This window comes from Bos mutus, chromosome 15, assembly GCF_027580195.1.
Source record: "Bos mutus isolate GX-2022 chromosome 15, NWIPB_WYAK_1.1, whole genome shotgun sequence".
In the NCBI taxonomy this organism is placed as follows: domain Eukaryota; kingdom Metazoa; phylum Chordata; class Mammalia; order Artiodactyla; family Bovidae; genus Bos; species Bos mutus.
In genome coordinates this window covers 40,393,800-40,411,051 of record NC_091631.1, presented here as the reverse complement: position 1 = coordinate 40,411,051, position 17,252 = coordinate 40,393,800, and the positions used below count along the sequence as shown (strand labels likewise).

The window sequence follows — 17,252 nt, the reverse complement described above, 5'->3', positions numbered from 1 at the left end:
GAATTCACATCTGCCCAGGGAGGGACTTTTTCAGCTGCTCTCTAATATCCTCACAACAACCCTGGGAGGCAGGTGTCGTCCTCACCCAACAGATGAGAAAGCTGTGGCTCAGAGAGGAACTGTTCCCAGAGTCACAGATGCTGGTGGTGACACAAACCCAGGGTCCTCTTGTTCCAGAGACCTTACCCTTGTGTTCTCTCTGTGGCACCTCTAATGACCACTAGCAACCCGTGAGGGGACAAATGGAAACAGAAAGCCCCGAAGGGAAAGACAAACTTCATTAACCACAATATTGCTGGTCATCATCACTGTCACCTCCACATTGTTCAAGCCACAGAGCTAAGCAGAGTCTTTCCCTATCAGCAGTGTGTTCTTAGACACGTTATACTGTAGTTGGTCTCTTCTTCAGAAGCCTCCTTCTCACCCTTGGCCCTGATGTCACACCCTGGAGACATCAATTTGCTGATCTGTCCACATCTGGGCTGGCTGAGATTTCCCAGGCTGGGTCAAATTAGGCTTCTGGCGCCACTCCTGATGCTGCTTTTCATGAATTCCTTTACATTTCGGTTTTGCAATCACATTACCCCTGGAACCTAAAGATTTGGGTTCCCAGAAGTGGTGTCTCTTGTTTTCTTCCTTCTCTACCCTTCAAAGGTTTCTTCCATTCTGTGAGATTTGCTGATATTTTCATGACTCTCCAACTGGCAACTCCAGCCAGGGCCCCGAGTCTCACTATAACATCCATCTACCTGCTGGATGTTTCACTTAGGTATCCTGCCTTCAGTTTAAATGCACCATATTTGACCCTAACCCTGAACTTGTCAATTTATCCTCCAACTTTAATCTCTCTCCCGAATTATTACTGTTTTTGCCATAGGCACCACCTTCTCCCAGTCATCAGGCTTTTAAAACCTACCCATTTGAGTTCTTAGCCTTTCCCTTCCATTATGGTTTCTTCTCCATCTCTCTTCCTTCCTTCTTCTCCCTTTCTTCCCTCCTCCCCTTTCTCTCCTATACCTCTTTCCACAAATATCTATCAAGTACTTACAATGTGCTAACCCAAGCGTTGTCTTTGCCTTTCTGAAGCCTACATTCCAGAAAAGAGAAAAAACCAACAAGCAAGAAAATAAATACTGTAGTTTGTGATATGTACAATGAAATAAATACACAGGAGGCTAGGTAGAGAATAGGGGGAAGGGTGTCCAGGAAGAGTCTCTTTCGTTTAAGCTGAGACCTTGAGGAACAGTGAACAGGGAGGCTGGGTAAGGCCACTGCTGATGCAAGGCCCTGTTGGGAGCCAGAGCTTAATGAACTGGCGGGAGAGTGGAGGAGCCAGGACAGTGGGTGGGGGCAGGTCATGGGGGAGCAAGAGAATAAGAAGGAGTATGACTTCATTCAAAGGGAGCCTTCAGAGAGATTCACAAGCCAAGTGGCCTAATCTAACTTACACTTAGAGGAAGTGTGGAATGGGTTGCAGTCTTTTGAGCTGCTCTCTGGAGGAAAGAGTTGGAGAAATACAGAAACCTGGGAACTGACTTTTATCTTTCAGTGTCTTCCGAATAGAATGCCATTCTAATTAGGACTGATACTCTCCCTTCCATCAAAAGGATGAGAGTTACATTCTGCACCACTCAATAGTTATGTTTCAGAGAGAGAGGTTCTTGGGCATTGATAATAGGCCACATCAGCAACAATAATAGAAAAGCTTACTGAATGTTACCATGTGCCTGTGATATGAATATTTACACACATGTTTTAATGTTTGATGCTATAAGGAGTATATGATTATCTTCATTTCACAGATAAGGACAGAGAGGTTAATTAATTTTCCCAAAGTCACACAGCTGCCAAGGCAAAAAAGAATAAAGAGACCATTTCCAAATAAACATGGTCAGTCTTTGTTTGTTTCTTGCTGTTTTCCACACTCACTGTAGAAAATTCAAATTGTACAAAACTATGCAAAATACAAAGCTGCTGCTGCTGCTAAGTCGCTTCAGTTGTGTCCGACTCTGTGCGACCCCATAGACGGCAGCCCAGCAGGCTGCCCCGTCCCTGGGATTCTCCAGGCAAGAACACTGGAGTGGGTTGCCAGTTCCTCCTCCAATGCATGAAAGTGAAAAGTGAAAGTGAAGTCGCTCAGACATGTCTGATTCTTCAAGACCCCATGGACTGCAGCCTTCCAGGCTCCTCTGTCCATGGGATTTTCCAGGCAAGAGTACTGGAGTGGGGTGCCATTGCCTTCTCCGAATACAAAGTTAGGGTTCCCTATAATCCAGCCTCTAAGGTATGAGGTGGGTCTATCACCAAGGTTTTGCCCCAGCAGTGCTAATCCTTTATGTTGGCAATGCTGAGAAGCTCTCCAATATAAACCCCAGGTCTTCGGAAGTGGCTCTTTCTCTCTCAAGCTGGTTTAGAAACCAAGGGACATAGATCCACTTTCTTACCATCTCTGCTGCAGGAAGTGGACGCCAAACTGTTCTGGTTCCAGAAGGAACCACACCCATTTGGGGTGAAAGAACTTCAGCGAGTTTACATCACTGCTTAGAAGGACAGGCCAAAAACAGCAGAGGAGGACAATGAGCGATTCCCTACACCAAAACCCAACAAGAAGAATTCAGAGGTGAAATCGAGTTGTTTACTTCTCCACATTTTCACGTCTCATTAAGAGAGATCATTTAGGTTTCCTTTGTAACAACAACTATAACTTCAGCAGGAAAATTAATCACAACAAAATGATATTCTGGTGTCATTTATAATTCCAGTAAAAGCCTGGAGGTGTTCACATTTCTAAACCCTACGGAATAAAAGGCGGTTTTCCAAGCAGGGGTAGGCCACACTAATTGTTGAAGAGGAAAAGTAATTAGCATCCTATGTGAATTATCTTGTCTTTTTTTAGGACCGGAAATCAAATGGGAAGGGTTCCCTCCTGTTCCAAGTGAGTTCCAGAAGAATTACTCATGCTCCTTAACCTATGAGTCACACAGGAGTCTAGGAGAGCGTTTCCAAAACAGGCCGACAATAAGATAAACAGAGCAATTGATATGTGACAGTCTGGAGGGGCAGGACTGCAACTGACCAAAGCAAGTGAGAGTCCAGAGCAAGAGGACAGTCAGCCTAGGATGCCTGAGCTTCCCTGGAGAATCTGTGGACAACCAGACCTCGGCGAACCAACTCAGAGCATTTCCTGAAAATGAACATCCACCTGGAGGTTTGCTTTTGGATCCTTTTTTCAATTTCATTGACTCAGTATCATGGAATTATAGCATCTTTCCCCCTACATGACTCCAGGGGCTGACTGCCACCGCGCTGCACTGCTGGCTCTCCAAAGGCTTTGGCTATCAGTGCGTTTTGACATCTCACAGCACAAGATATTAATCATTTTGGGACTCTGGGCCTGTTCCCAGTGTCCGTATTTGCCATTGTTGATCTGCAGCCAGAAAAATAACTCCTAAATGACAAAGGCTTTCCCAAATTGAAATATAGAGTCATCGCGAAAGCTCCGCTTAGGAAATAACCAGCATCATGCTGGACTGTCTCTTGGGCACATAAAGGATGAGCTTCCTCTCCGCTCCCTCTAGGAAGCAGTCCGAAGCCAGGCCTCAGCTCTGTCTGAGCCTGTCAAGGGCCTGCAGGCCTCTCCTCTGCAGGGGTGCAGCGGTGTGCTCTGAGCCTCCCGAGCCTCCCGAGGATGCTGCCCCACCTGCTTGTTTCCTGCCATCCCCAGGGAAAATGGCTGGGTGGGGCTACACGGTCCACCCGACCAGGGAGGAAGAGCTAGGACTGGCCGATGCTTTTCTCCATCCCCTGTTAAAACCATGGGTGTACAGAGGTCAGGCTAGGGTGAGGGTGGGGTGTCTGTCCTCCACACAGTCAGAGTGATATCTAAACACTGCTCTGATCATTTCTCTCCTCAAAATCGTTGAGGTCTTCCACCCTGTCCCTCCACCTACAGGAGAAATTCTAAAGCTCTTTGTAGGCCATTCAAGGCCCTTCATTCCTTGATTCTCTGCCTAACTTTCAGCTTCATCACCAACCACTCCCTGACCTTCTCACCACAACTGCCTGCTAGTTATTTCCTGAAAATACTGTGTACTCTCAGCTCTGCTTTCTTTATTCACGCTGCTCCTTCTATGTGGAATGAGATTCCCCTACTTCTGCCCAGCCCCCAACATCACCTCTTATTCCTGGAGGCTCCTAGTCCTACCCTTCACTGAGTGCTTTGCCCCCTGATGTGTGTTTCCATTGCACCACAGGCAGGCTCTCTTCTAACAGTTACTATCTGCGTGAGATTGTCCTGTGGGTCAGTCTTTCCCACTTGTCTGTGAGCTCCCTGAGGACAGGCACTGTGTTTGCTCTGAGACTCTTAAAAATCAACAATGTTTAATTGAATGAAAGAGAGTTTTGCATATCAATTATTGTACTCTTTGCTATTCAGATAATAGCCAGAAGTTTAAAAATGCTATACCCCAGCTCCATGCTCTCCTTCCTTGAAGCTTTTTGCAATTTCAATCTGACTTTCAGTAACAATTGGCTTGCATAATGAAACTTATAGTAATCAATTTCAAAGAGTAATGGTTTCAGAGAGCACTGATTTCTGTGTTTAATTGTTTAAAATAGAGACAGATAGCATACTTATATTCCAAACTTCTCACTCTCTCTCTCTCCGTCTGTCTTTGTCTCACACACATACCACAAATATAGAAATTCCTATTGATATGTGAATAAAGGTTACAGGGACTTCCCTGGTGGTCCAGTGGTTAAGAATCTGCCTGCCAATGCAGGGGACATGGTGTCGATTCCTGGTCTGGGAAGATCCCACATGTCACGGGGTAACTAAGCCTGTGTGCCACAACTACTGTGCCCGAATGCCTAGAACCCGTACTCTGCAACAAGAGAAGCCATTCCAATGAGAAGCCCGAGCACCACAAGGAGCAGAAGCCCTTGCTCACCACAACTCGAGAAAGCCTGAGTGCAGCAATGGAGACCCAGTGCAGCCAAAAATAAATTAATTAATTTAATTAAATGGGGGGGGAAGCTTATAGTACAAAACTCAGCATTAATAAGAATTTTAAGTGCCACTTAATACGAAAAGCTAATAAGTTCACAGATATTTCCAGGTGTTCAGTGAGCTCAGTTCACAGTGTTATTTTGAAAAAATAGTCACACTGACTTATCTTCCATTTTCAAATAAGCCTTTTCTCTGCTTAGTGTTGTACATGCTGTTCTTGCCTAAAAGGCCTCGGCCCCTCCCCTCGTAGCCCCTTTATTAAGTGAGTGCTCTCCTCCTTCAGGATTCAGATTAAACGCACCTGCCTCCGAAGGGTCTGCCTAGACCCAGCCTCCTCATGGTCACCATTTTAGTACTGTTGACATTTTCTTCAAAGCCCTTGCAAACTATTTTTATTTTATTATTTTACTTAAATGTGTTTGATGTCTTCTCCCATTAGACTGAGAGCAGCTTGAAAGAGAGGGTTCATATGGGTTTTATTTATTATTGTATCCAGAACACTTGGTAGGCGCTCAATAAATACTTTTGGGTGAATGAAGGTACAGTCAACCCTCAGCATCTGTGGGGAATACCACTCTGGATACCCAAAGCCACGGATACTCAAGTCCTATAGTCGCCTTGTTCATCCCTGGTTCTGCATCTGAGATTCAACCAAACAAGGAAAATAAACACAGCACACAATCCGTGGTCGGCTGAATCCGAGGATGCGGAACTCTCAGATATGAAGGGCCAACTGTAGTCTTTTAAGTCAACATTCCACTTGTAATTTAGGGTAGTTGCTTTAATCAATCCAGTGCCTTTTCTTGCCTGGCCAGCTCCCTGGCCTACTCCCCCTAGTCTCCCAGGGGTTCACTTCCTCATCCTGGGAGTGTCTTTCTTCACCTTCTCCTTTTAACACGGTCCTGTTCACCTCACAGCACCTTGTCAGCCACCATCTCCGTTGTGACACTTTCCCCAAGCTGTTAGTCACTCCTGTGTCTGGGCTCCTAAAATACTTTGATTTCTTCCACATGTTCCCATATTTGTTTCTTTCACTGCAAAATTAGAAAATGCTCCTAGAAAACTCAAGCAAGCGTTCCAGAGGTGTATGAAGTCCAAAGCAAAATCCTCCCTTCCCATTCCCAGACTGCCATTGGTACCACTGAGTTCTTTTCTCTTCATTTACAACAATACATCAACATCTTTTCATTTAAATAAAGAAAGGAAAGTAAAAAATGGATCATACAATAACGCTAGGGAGTGACACTTTTCAATTACGCTCATTTTTCTTTTCATGTTGGAAGAGAACAACCTTGATCTTTCTATGGCTGGTTATTGGTCCATTATATGCTTGTACCATCATTTAAAACATCAGTTTCTTGATGGCTCTTTAGGAAGCTCCTGCTGCTGCTGCTGCTGCTAAGTTGCTTCAGTCGTGTCTGACTCTGTGGGACCCCATAAATGGCAGCCCATCAGGCTCCACCATCCCTGGGATTCTCCAGGCAAGAACACTGGAGTGGGTTGCCATTTCCTTCTCCAGTGCATGAAACTGAAAAGTGAAAGTGAAGTCACTCAGTCTTGTCCGACTCTTAGCAACCCCATGGATTGCAGCCCACCAGGCTCCTCTGTCCATGGGACTTTCCAGGCGAGAGTACTAGAGTGGGGTGCCATTGCCTTCTCCTTAGGAAGCTCCTAGTTTTTCTAAATTACAAGCAATACTGAGATAAATCCCTTTATACATTTGAGTGGCTCTTTCTCTGTTATTGTACCAAATGGCATCCCAGTTTGTACTTTGATAGACTGTCTGATTGTCTTCTTAAAAAGCAATGCCCAGTTACCCTCCCACCATGGCTGGTAAGAATGTCTGAATCTTCACAGCCATGACTGGTTGTTATCAGTGTTTCATCTTTGTTATCTAATTGGTCAGAACTTTCCTGCCTTTGATTGTTGTTGAAATTGAATAGGTTTTCATACTTAATGACCATTCATGTCCTTTGTCTGTAAGTGATTATTTACATCCATTATTCATTTTCCCATTAAAGTGTTCAATTTCACTTTTTACTCATTTGTAATGGCTTTTTAAAAAACTGTGGTAAAAAACACATAACATAAAATTTGCCATCTTAACCATTTTCAACATAATTTATGTCTTTCTTTTTAAAATTTATTTATTTTTAATTGGAGAATAATGGATTTACAATATTGTGTTGGTTTCTGCCATACATCAACATGAATCAGCAACAGGTATACATATGTCCCCTCCTTTTTGAACCTCCCTCTCACCTCTAACCCTATCCTACTCCTCTAGGTTGTCACAGAGCACTGGGTTTGAGTTCCCTGTGTCATATAGAAAATTCCCACTAGCTATCTATCTTACATATGGTAATGTATATTTCAATGCTACTCTCTCAATTTGTCCCACCCTCTCCATCCCCCACTGTGTCCACAAGTCTGTTTTCTCTGTCTGCATCTTTATTGCTGCTGCTGCTAAGTTGCGTCAGTTGTGTCCAACTCTGTGTGACCCCATAGACGGCAGCCCACCAGGCTCCACCGTCCCTGGGATTCTCCAGGCAAGAACACTGGAGTGGGTTGCCATTTCCTTCTCCAATGCATGAAAGTGAAAAGTGAAAGTAAAGCCGCTCAGTCATGCCCGACTCTTCACGACTTCATTGCCTTCTCCGTGCCAACTTCTAGGCCTGGACAAACACTTCCCATTGCGTCTACTTCTCGTTGCTGAGAAAGTTCAGGAAAGTAGGCTGTTTGGATCCACTCCAAATTCCTTTGGTGCAACTTCAGAAGGACCCTCTCTGCTGCTTGGCCAGCCTCTCATCACCTGCAACTCGCTTCCTCCTTCCCTTGCTAGCAAATCTTCTAAACCTTTCCAACTCCTAGAGCTGAGCTCCACTTTCCAAATTTGCCTGTGTCTCCTTCTTGACTGTGGAGGACAGGCCATCTTGCTGGAGCTCTGTCCACTCCCCTCTCCTCCTCCATGTTCCCTTCTTCATCTTAGAGGGGAAAATCTTTCTCTTCCCCTTCACCCTTTGGGGTGCTTATGAAGAAAAATGGGAAAATATGGGCATTGAAAACTGACCACCTTGGACTTGAATTCTAGCTCAGGTATCAAGTAGTTTTGTGTCCTGGAATAGTCTATTTAATGAATTCTTTCTTTCCTCACCCCAGGTGAGCCTGATAGTATCTGCTTCAAAGGGACTTACAGAAAGCCCTGAATGGATGGGGGCACGTGCAGCGTGTGACACCTGCCTAGATTTTCTGAGTCTTCTCCCCCAACTCCCACCTTCAGCTTTTCCACCTGAGTCCCCAGTCCTGTTCCTTTTCTCTTTGGGTGCTTTGTCCCTTCAGTTATCTCCTACTTGTTTTCTGATATTTTATCTTTCCCTTTGACTATTTTCTACTGAGACAAAAATATGAAGTTGCTTTACCCCCAGATTCCTTCTTATGACTCTGCTAAGAATTCCAGCCTCCATTGTCTCCCCGGAGAGTAGTCTACACTAGCTGATTCTGTTTCTCTCCTCCCCATGCGCTCCTTCACCCCTTGCTGTCAGGCCTCACCACCTTGTCTCTCTCCCTCATCACTGTACTTAAATTGGGTTCCTAAAGCCATGACAATCTAGGCCCTTGGATTCTTGGTTTTCCTTTATCTTCAGTCTGCCATGCTCAGCTGCAGCACTGGACAGTGCCAGCACCCTGTTCTGCTGGAGAGATCTGCCCTGACTGCACTGTACAATTTTGATTCTCCTCCTATCTCTCTTGCTCCTCTTTCAGTTCATTCATTCAGCGTGTTTCAATTGAGGATTTATTATGAACCACAACTGTGCTAGGTGATGGGGACACGGTGGTGACAGGCATCATCACTAGCCTGCTGGCCCCTGAAAATGTATGGTCTAAGAGCACAGACATCAGACAATCATCTATTTTCTTTGTATCAGTTACCTGTTGTGTCTCTGTGTGTGTGTGTAAGACTACTTGCCAGAGTCTTACAAAAGAATAACAGGGAGGAAGACAGAGAAGGGAAGCCAAGGAAGGACAGTTTGAGGAAGTGATATTTAAGCTGAGATCTGCAGGATGAATAAGTGTTAGCTGGGTGAGGAGTGGAGAACTTGGAGGGGTAGCTTCCAGGAAAAAGACGGAAAGCTGTGAAGGTTTGGTGAGAAGGGGCTTGGCAAATTCAAGAAACTGAAAGCAGGTCAGTGTGGCTGAAGGTGGTGGGGAGATGAGGTAGGAGCTGTAAAGAGAGGGACATATTGAGCAAGGTCTTGCAGGACATGAAGAGGGTTTGGGATTTACTCCCAAGAACAAGGGACAGCTAATGAAAACCTCTCTTCCTCTGCCTGTTTCCTCATTTTGGGTGTGCCTCACAGATGTGTCTTTGGTGCTCTGCTCTTGGCACATTCAGACTCATAGCTGAGTAATGACTTCTCTGTGGTTAATTCCTGAATCCTAATATCCTCCTGAATCCCAGTCCTTTTCCCATATAATCTTAGATTATTCTGATACTGCAGGTTAAATGTTGGAAACTGAATTCATTTTTCTTTTCAGACTCCTTCCTTCTCCTGTATTTCCTATCTTGGTCAGTGGTGCTCCTACTATTAACCCAGACTGGAAATACTGGTGTCTCCTTGACTTCCCCCTTTATTTACTTGTACGCTGATGCTGAGGATATAGCAGGGACTCAAACTGAAGGAACTAGCATCCTAGTGGGATGCCCAATGGTAAACACATCAACATGTGTTATAATGTCAGTTAGTAAATGATAAGTGCTATCAATAAACATAAAGCAGATAAGTGAGGGGTGGAGATGCTGCTTGTTTTCATTATAGAAGGAGTCTTTGAGGAAGTAGCTTTGAGCAAAGGCCAGAATGGGGTGAAGGACCGAACCATGTGGGTATTGGGGAAAGAATGTATCGGGCAGAGGGAACAGCCCTTGAAATGGTCCAGAGAGGGAGCATATTCCAGCATATGCCTCTGAGCATATTCCAGCTCAGAGGCTGGAAAGCATCAAGTGACAGGCTGAAAGTAGAGAGACGAGGTCAGAGAAGCGGTACATACAGACTGTGCTGGAACGGGGGCTGGGTTTAGTTCTAAGTGTGATGAGAGCCTTTAGAAGGTTTTGATCAGGAAAGTGATGTGTTCTGGTATACAAACACCATAGGGTCCCTCTGGCTGTCATGAGAAGAATTAATTACAGGGGGTAAAGTGAAGACCACAGAGGAATCCATGTCCTTGCCACATCACAGGGTCTTGCCCACATCTATCCCTCTCTCCCATCTTCATAGCCACTGACCTAACTTAACCCCCTCCATCTCAATGTGAATTGCTGTTGTGGTCTCATAAATGATCTTCCCATCCTCCCAGAGCATGCCTTTCCCTGGTTTTCAGGCCTTCAGTGTTCCCCGCCCCACATATATGAAGTACAACTTCTTTAATCTCATATTCAAGACCCCTCTTGTCTCCCAAACTTATCACCCACTGACGCCTTTCACAGATTCCATGCTAAAGTCACATAGAACTACTCAGCTTCCCATGTAAGCTTCTTGCCTTTCCACCTCCAAGTTTTTGCCTAACCCATCCCATCTTCCCATGAAGTATTCTTTCACCATCCTCTGTCTCTGTAAGTTCCAGATTTCCTGACCCTGATTCCAGATTCTCTCCCAATCCTCCCAGGCAACAGGATTCTTCCTGCCTTTGGACTCTTACATCTTTCCAATGACCCTAGTCATTCTCTACGTTGTTATGACTCTTTATTGTACACATCTTATCTTCCTAAATCGTAAATTTCTAGAGGTCAGGGTCCAAACTTGATATATCTGTGCACATACCATCTACAAGGCCTTGCCCAGGGCTCATAGTGAGTACACTACAGATATTTGTCCAGTGAATGAGTTCCTGGCACCAGGGTATTTAAACAGTCTATTTGGAGAGACACAACCAAGCCTTAAATCCATACAAGTGAATAATAAAAGACAGTATATAAAGGAGGGATAAAACAACAGACTGGTTCCAAATTGGGAAAGGCTATATATTGTCACCTTGCTTATTTAACTTATATGCAGAGTACATTATGTGAAATGCCAGGCTGGATGAAGCACAAGCTGGAATCAAGATTGCCAGGTGAAATATCAATAACCTCAGATATGCAGGTGACACCACCCTTATGGTAGAAAGCAAAGAGGAACTAAAGAGCCTCTTGATGAAGGTGAAAGAGGAGAGTGAAAATGCTGGCCTGAAACTTAGCATTCAGAAAACTAAGATTATGGCATCCAGTCCCATTGCTTCATGTCGTATAGATGGGGAAACGATGGAAACAGTGACAGACTTTATTTTCTTGGGCTCCAAAATCACTGCAGATGGTGACTACAGCCACGAAATTAAAAGACGTTTGCTCTTCGGAAGAAAAGCTTTGGCAAACCTAGAGAGCATATTAAAAAGCAGAGATATCAGTTTGCTGACAAAGGTCCATATAGTAAAAGCTATGATTTTTCCAGTAGTTAGGTATGGATGTGAGAGTTGGACCATAAAGAAGGCTGAACACCAAAGAATTGATGCTTTTGAATTGTGGTGCTAGAGAAGGCTCTTGAGAGTTCCTTGGACAGCAAGGAGATCAAACCAGTCCATCCTAAAGGAAATCAAGCCTGAATATTCATTGGAAGGACTGATGCTGAAGCTGAAATTCTAATATTTTTGCCACCTGATGCGAAGAGTTGATGCGTTGGAAAAGACCCTGATGCTGGGAAAGATTGAAGGCAGGAGAAGGGGACGACAGAGGATGAGATGATTGGATGGCCTTACCAACTCAGTGGACATGAGTTTGAGCAAGCTCCAGGAGACAGTGAAGGATAGGGAAGTCTGGTGTGCTGCAGTCCATGGGGTCGCAAAGAGTCACACACGACTGAGGAACTGAACAACAACAATATCAGGTGGCATATAGTCCATGGCCCATAGGAATTCAGAAGGAAGATGAGTAAGATGTGGACTGCTCAGGGAAGATCTGATACCAGCTGATGGTTCTGGAGCACTTATTCTATGCTGGGCTCTGGGTTGAATTCTTTACATGCATTACGTTACTGTTCTTATCTACCCTGTCCTATAGGCACCAACATATAAGTAAATGCCTCATCTACAAATAAGGAAACTGAGGTAGGGAGGTGAAGTAATTTCCTTGCAGTCACAGTGTTATAAAATCTACAGACTTGTAATTTGAACCCATGCCTCTCTGATTGGCCAGCCTACAGCAATCACCCCACCATCCCGCCTTGGAGAACAAAGGAGAGACTTAGCTGTGAAAATAGGGTTTGCATTTTATTTCCTGTCTCATTCCAAAATGAATCTATAGCTGCTAAATATGAGCTAAGCTATGCCTGAGAAGATGACTAGGATTTAAGGATGAGGTAGGTGTTTCAGGTTAGGAAAGCAGCTATTTGTGGACTGTAAGGCAGACTTGTTCCTGGGCAGAAGCAGTGAGCTGACTAAATTGGTGGATGGATCTGGAGATGGGTTAGATGGGTAAGTGGATACAATGTGTGGAGGGCGTTCAGTGCCAGGGAGAATTGTTGAGTGTCGATGTGCTAGAACACAAGGAGAGGTTGAAGGGTTTATGAACTGGTCAGGACATAACTTGATTAAAAGAACATTCATGGGGACAGATTTAGCACTAAGCAGATGCATGGAACTGTAGGATTTCTCCCTGCCTGCCCTGGTACCTCTCAAACAGCTGACAATCCTCTGGGACAAACAGTCCATCGGATGCAAACAAAACACAATGGAGACCAAGTTGGAAAAGAAGAGTTTACTGTTGTTGTGTTTCATGTTTATTTATTTATTTGGCTGCATCAGGTCTCAGTTGCAGCATGCAGGATCTTTTGTTGTGATGCATGGACTCTAACTGTGGTACATGGGCTCAGTAGTTCGGGCTCACAGGCCCAGGGGTTGAGGCATGTGGGCTGTCTAGTTGTAGCACATGGGTTCCAGAATGGGTGTACTGAGTAATTGAGGTGCACAGGCTTAATTGCTCTATGACACGTGGGATCTTAATTCCCCAACCAGGGATTGAACCAGCGTCTCCTGCATTGAAAGGCAGATTCTTAATCACTGGACCATGAGGGAAGTCTCTCAGAAGAGTTTTCATGAAAGATCCAAGGTAATTTCTAAGGCCACGGTGTTTGGAACAAGGCTTACAGACTACTGGGGATAGAAGAGAAGAGTGTGGCCACTCCCAGGACCGGGGGAAGGTGGTTTTGAAAGAGCATTACATACAGGCTGGACCATTAAGCAGTCCCTAACACATTTCAGAGGAAGAGAAGCACCGTAGGTCAAAAATCCATCTGCACAGGGAGCAGCACCGTGAAAAAGACTTGGGGGTCTTAGCTGTCATCAAGTTCAATGACAGAACAGAGCTGCTTCACAGTCTAAGAAGCTAAGGTAAGTGCCTTAAAAGGTGCAGTAACTTAGAAGTGTTGCAGATCCAGCTCCAGACTCTAGCCTGAGAATTTGTCTATTTGGAGGCCAAGCTCTACACCTAGCACTTCACAACTGGGGGTGATTTTGACCTGCATTTGGTCAAAAGGGGACATTTGGCAAAGTCTGGGGAGATTTTTGGTTGTCACACAGGGAGGAAATGCTACTGACATCTAGTGGGTAGAATCCAGGGTTGTTAAACATCCTACACAGCACAGGACTGCTCCTGCCTCTGCCCCTGCCTCTCACAACAAATTCCAGATTATCAACAAAGTATCAATACTGTCAAGCCTGAGAAACCCTGCTCTAGAGGGTGAGGCGACCAGGGCATGGTTAGTGGTGGTGACAGTCTTTACAGCAGTGTCATTAGGAGCAGTTGAAGAAAGTAGGAATGTTTATCCTGGAGACGATTTAGAGACCTGGGAAATAACTTAGAGAAGTGGGAAGCGCTGAACTGTCCAGACCAACTGTCTGAATTTCCACCATCACTGACCCTAACTATTGTAATGAGAGTCCAACCAGACCCAATGCTGGAAAATTAGGAAAATCAGAAAAAATATTGTAATCACAAACACTTACATACTGTATCTCAGGCACTCTTCTAAGAGTTGTACATATACCAACACATTTATTTGTTATAACAAACCCATTGTGCCTATTTTATAAATGGAGAGACTGAGGCACAGAGAAAAGGGTAAGTGACTTGCTTAAGATCACCAAGCTTAGCGAGCAGCAGGTGTTAAACACTGTATACTATTGCTATGCTGCATTGGAAAGAGACAGATCTGGGCTCAATCCCAACTTTACCGGAAATGGCACCCCACTCCAGTACTCTTGCCTGGAAAATCCCATGGGCAGAGGAGCCTGGTGGGCTGCAGTCCATGGGGTCACTAAGAGTCAGACATGACTGAGCGACTTCACTTTCACTTTTCACTTTCATGCATTGGAGAAGGAAATGGCAACCCACTCCAGTGTTCTTGCCTGGAGAATCCCAGGGACGGGGGAGCCTGATGGGCTGCGGTCTATGGGGTCACACAGAGTCGGACACGACTAAAGCGACTTAGCAGCAGCAGCTGTGTAACAGTTGGCCTGCTACTTCACCTCTCTGAGCCAGTTTCTTCATCCTGCAGAACAGGGATAGTAAGATGACAAATACTTACTGGTTCTTTCAAAGAGTGATGAATGTAGTTCTAACTGCAACTCAAGGACAGATATAGTTATTGCTCTTATTTTATACACACGAGGATTTTGTGGCTTAGAGAGCTTGAGTGACATGCCCAGGGCCACACAGCCAGGAAGTGGTGTCAGGATTTAAATCGACATTTGTCTGACTTCAGAACCTGTTTTTAACCACAAAGCCATTACATTTGCAAGCTTGTTGTGAAGGGAGCATGGCGAAACATACAAAATTTCCTGGAACATATTAAGCAATCAACGATAGCTATTTATGATTATATTAGAAATCATAGTTATTATCCTTGTGACCTGCTCAACCAGGTGTGCAGAAGGCAGCACAGTATTCTAGACAAAAGAACGAGATCAGCAGAAAATGAATGATGTAGTGGCTTGTGTGCGGATCACAAACCCTCCGCCAGCTATTCCATAATCCTGAGCTTCAGCCTCCGCGGTAAAGCGGTGTCACGATTGATTCATTTGTCCTGCTCTCAGCACAGCCTACTATTCATAGCACAGGAGTGGGAGGAGTGGGGACAGTGTGAGGCTAATTTAATGTCAAGGTTTCATAGCCCATACATTTCACAGTCATAAAAAAAAAAAAACAGGAATGCAGCGCCTTATGCAAAATGGGAAAAGTCACCACATACTCACATACAGCACTGTGAATAAAACTACAGCTCACCTGATGGTTAATTCCACGGGAAAGGATTTTGTTTTAAAACAATTGCCTGATTTCATTGTAGGGAATGCTGTGTGAGTGTTTCCCACAGAGCGAGGGTGGCATCTGCCTAGCTGGAGGGCTGGCAGCACACTGAATCTGCCTGCAGTGGATTCTGAAACATAGAATTGTGGCTAGTGGGATGTCAAACAGGATGAGACTGAGAGCTGCTTGCCGTGATGGAGGTAGGTACCAAGGGCAATGGGAGCCCTGGGCAGGAGACCATCAACTGCCTAGGTAGGGGAGAATGATCAGAGTGATCCTTCACAGGGAGGGGCTATTTGAGTTGGGTCTTGAGGGATAAATAGGAGTTTGTCAGGTGGAGAAGGGGGGAAGGCATACAGAGCAGAGAATGACAGCACTGCCAAAGGTCTGTGACCTGGGAACTCATGGCCATTCCTAATATATTCCATGGCTGGTTGTGGCAGGAGCTCAGGGAGAGAAGGCTGTGGAGTGAGGCCGATGAGGTTGGAAATGTGGGCTGAAAGCACCTCATAAAGGGCCGCAGTAGGCTTCTGGGCAGCGTGGCACAGTGGAAAGGGTTTCTGGCAGTGTGAGTAGAAACGTCCTGGGGTTTGGCGTGAACTGACTCTGAGCTCCATTACTTGTTGTCTCTATGACTAAGGACAAGTTAGTCTACCTCCCTGAGTATCAGCATCCATGTTTATAAGATGAGAAAATAATACCCACCTCAGAGGGCTGTTGATAGGATGAAACAAGATGAAGTATAAATTCCTGGCAGAGTCACAGCATATTGTAGGCTCTCATCAATATTAACCCCCCTTTTGTGGATAGGTGGCAGGGGGTAGTTGTTTCCCACCACAGAGATTTCATCTGATTTCTCTCTTAGAACAGTAATTCCAATAGATGTTGTAGAGATAGACTAGAGGCAGAAAGAAGACTCCACTCAGGAGGTTGCTTTGCTGGTCTTGAGCTATTCATGTTGGATTTTAATAGCTTCAGTTTCAGGGCTTTACATTCTCATTACCAGGAACCAGATCCTGGGCTATCGCCTGTGGTTCCACCATTTGGACCTCTCTGAGAAGACTGGATAATGAACTGTCTGAGCTTCTTTAGTTTTTCTAAGGTTGAAGGTATACAGTTTAAACAAGTTCAGATTTATTTGGTCACGTGCAAATTGTCTCACTCCTGCTCTCCATTTCATTCATTCAATTCACTTGTTCATTCACCAATTTATTTGTTTGCTCATTCATTCATCAGGCAAGCATTTATTGCATGTCAGCCAATACCTGGGTTGTGAGGGTTTGGAGACACAATTGCCCACTCTCCGATCTGGTTTCTTAGATCAGAATTTGAAGAAACAGTAATGGCATCCCCTCCCAGGGCCCACACATCACTGAGGCTACCCTTGGGTCAGGTGGGCCTTTTTGGAAGATAATTAGCTGGACAGAGAACATGGCCTAGTGAAAACAGCCCTAGCTGGAAAATTACTGCTCTGTGCCACACTCTTTCAAACTCCCAGTTTTCTAAAATCTCGCAAGAAATTGTAAATCTGAGATGAGATATCCTGAACTCTTTCTGAGAAAGAGGTCAGAAAAAGATAGATGAAAACAAATAGCTGGTGGGCAGTGCAGGCTTCTTACTCCTAACTAGACTTGAATGAATATACCCAGAGAATAAAGTGGATTTCTCAGTTTGATAAATCAGGGAATCTTATCTCAAGTCATGAAAATTTAGAGAATTACCCAAGAAAAACTATATGGATGTAGTTAAACAATCATGCTATCACCAAATTTAAAGAGTGAAATCTACAATATTAAAGCTTCCACATCTCATTAAGAACTCCTCAAACACTTCCGTTTCCTCCCAAATCCAGACCATCGTCTCCTCCTCTTGCGGGCCATTCCACAAGCCTCCTCACAGGTCTGTAGCTTTGGT

At 44.7% G+C, this 17,252-nt stretch overlaps 1 long non-coding RNA gene across 1 annotated transcript; it reads left to right on the top strand.

The window, feature by feature from the left end:
* Window positions 1-3,073: 3,073 nt before the first annotated feature.
* LOC138990955 (uncharacterized) lies at window positions 3,074-15,532 on the top strand. The gene is made up of 3 exons (XR_011466981.1): window positions 3,074-3,208; window positions 13,049-13,423; window positions 15,379-15,532. It is a non-coding gene; the product is annotated as an uncharacterized lncRNA (long non-coding RNA).
* Window positions 15,533-17,252: the final 1,720 nt, after the last annotated feature.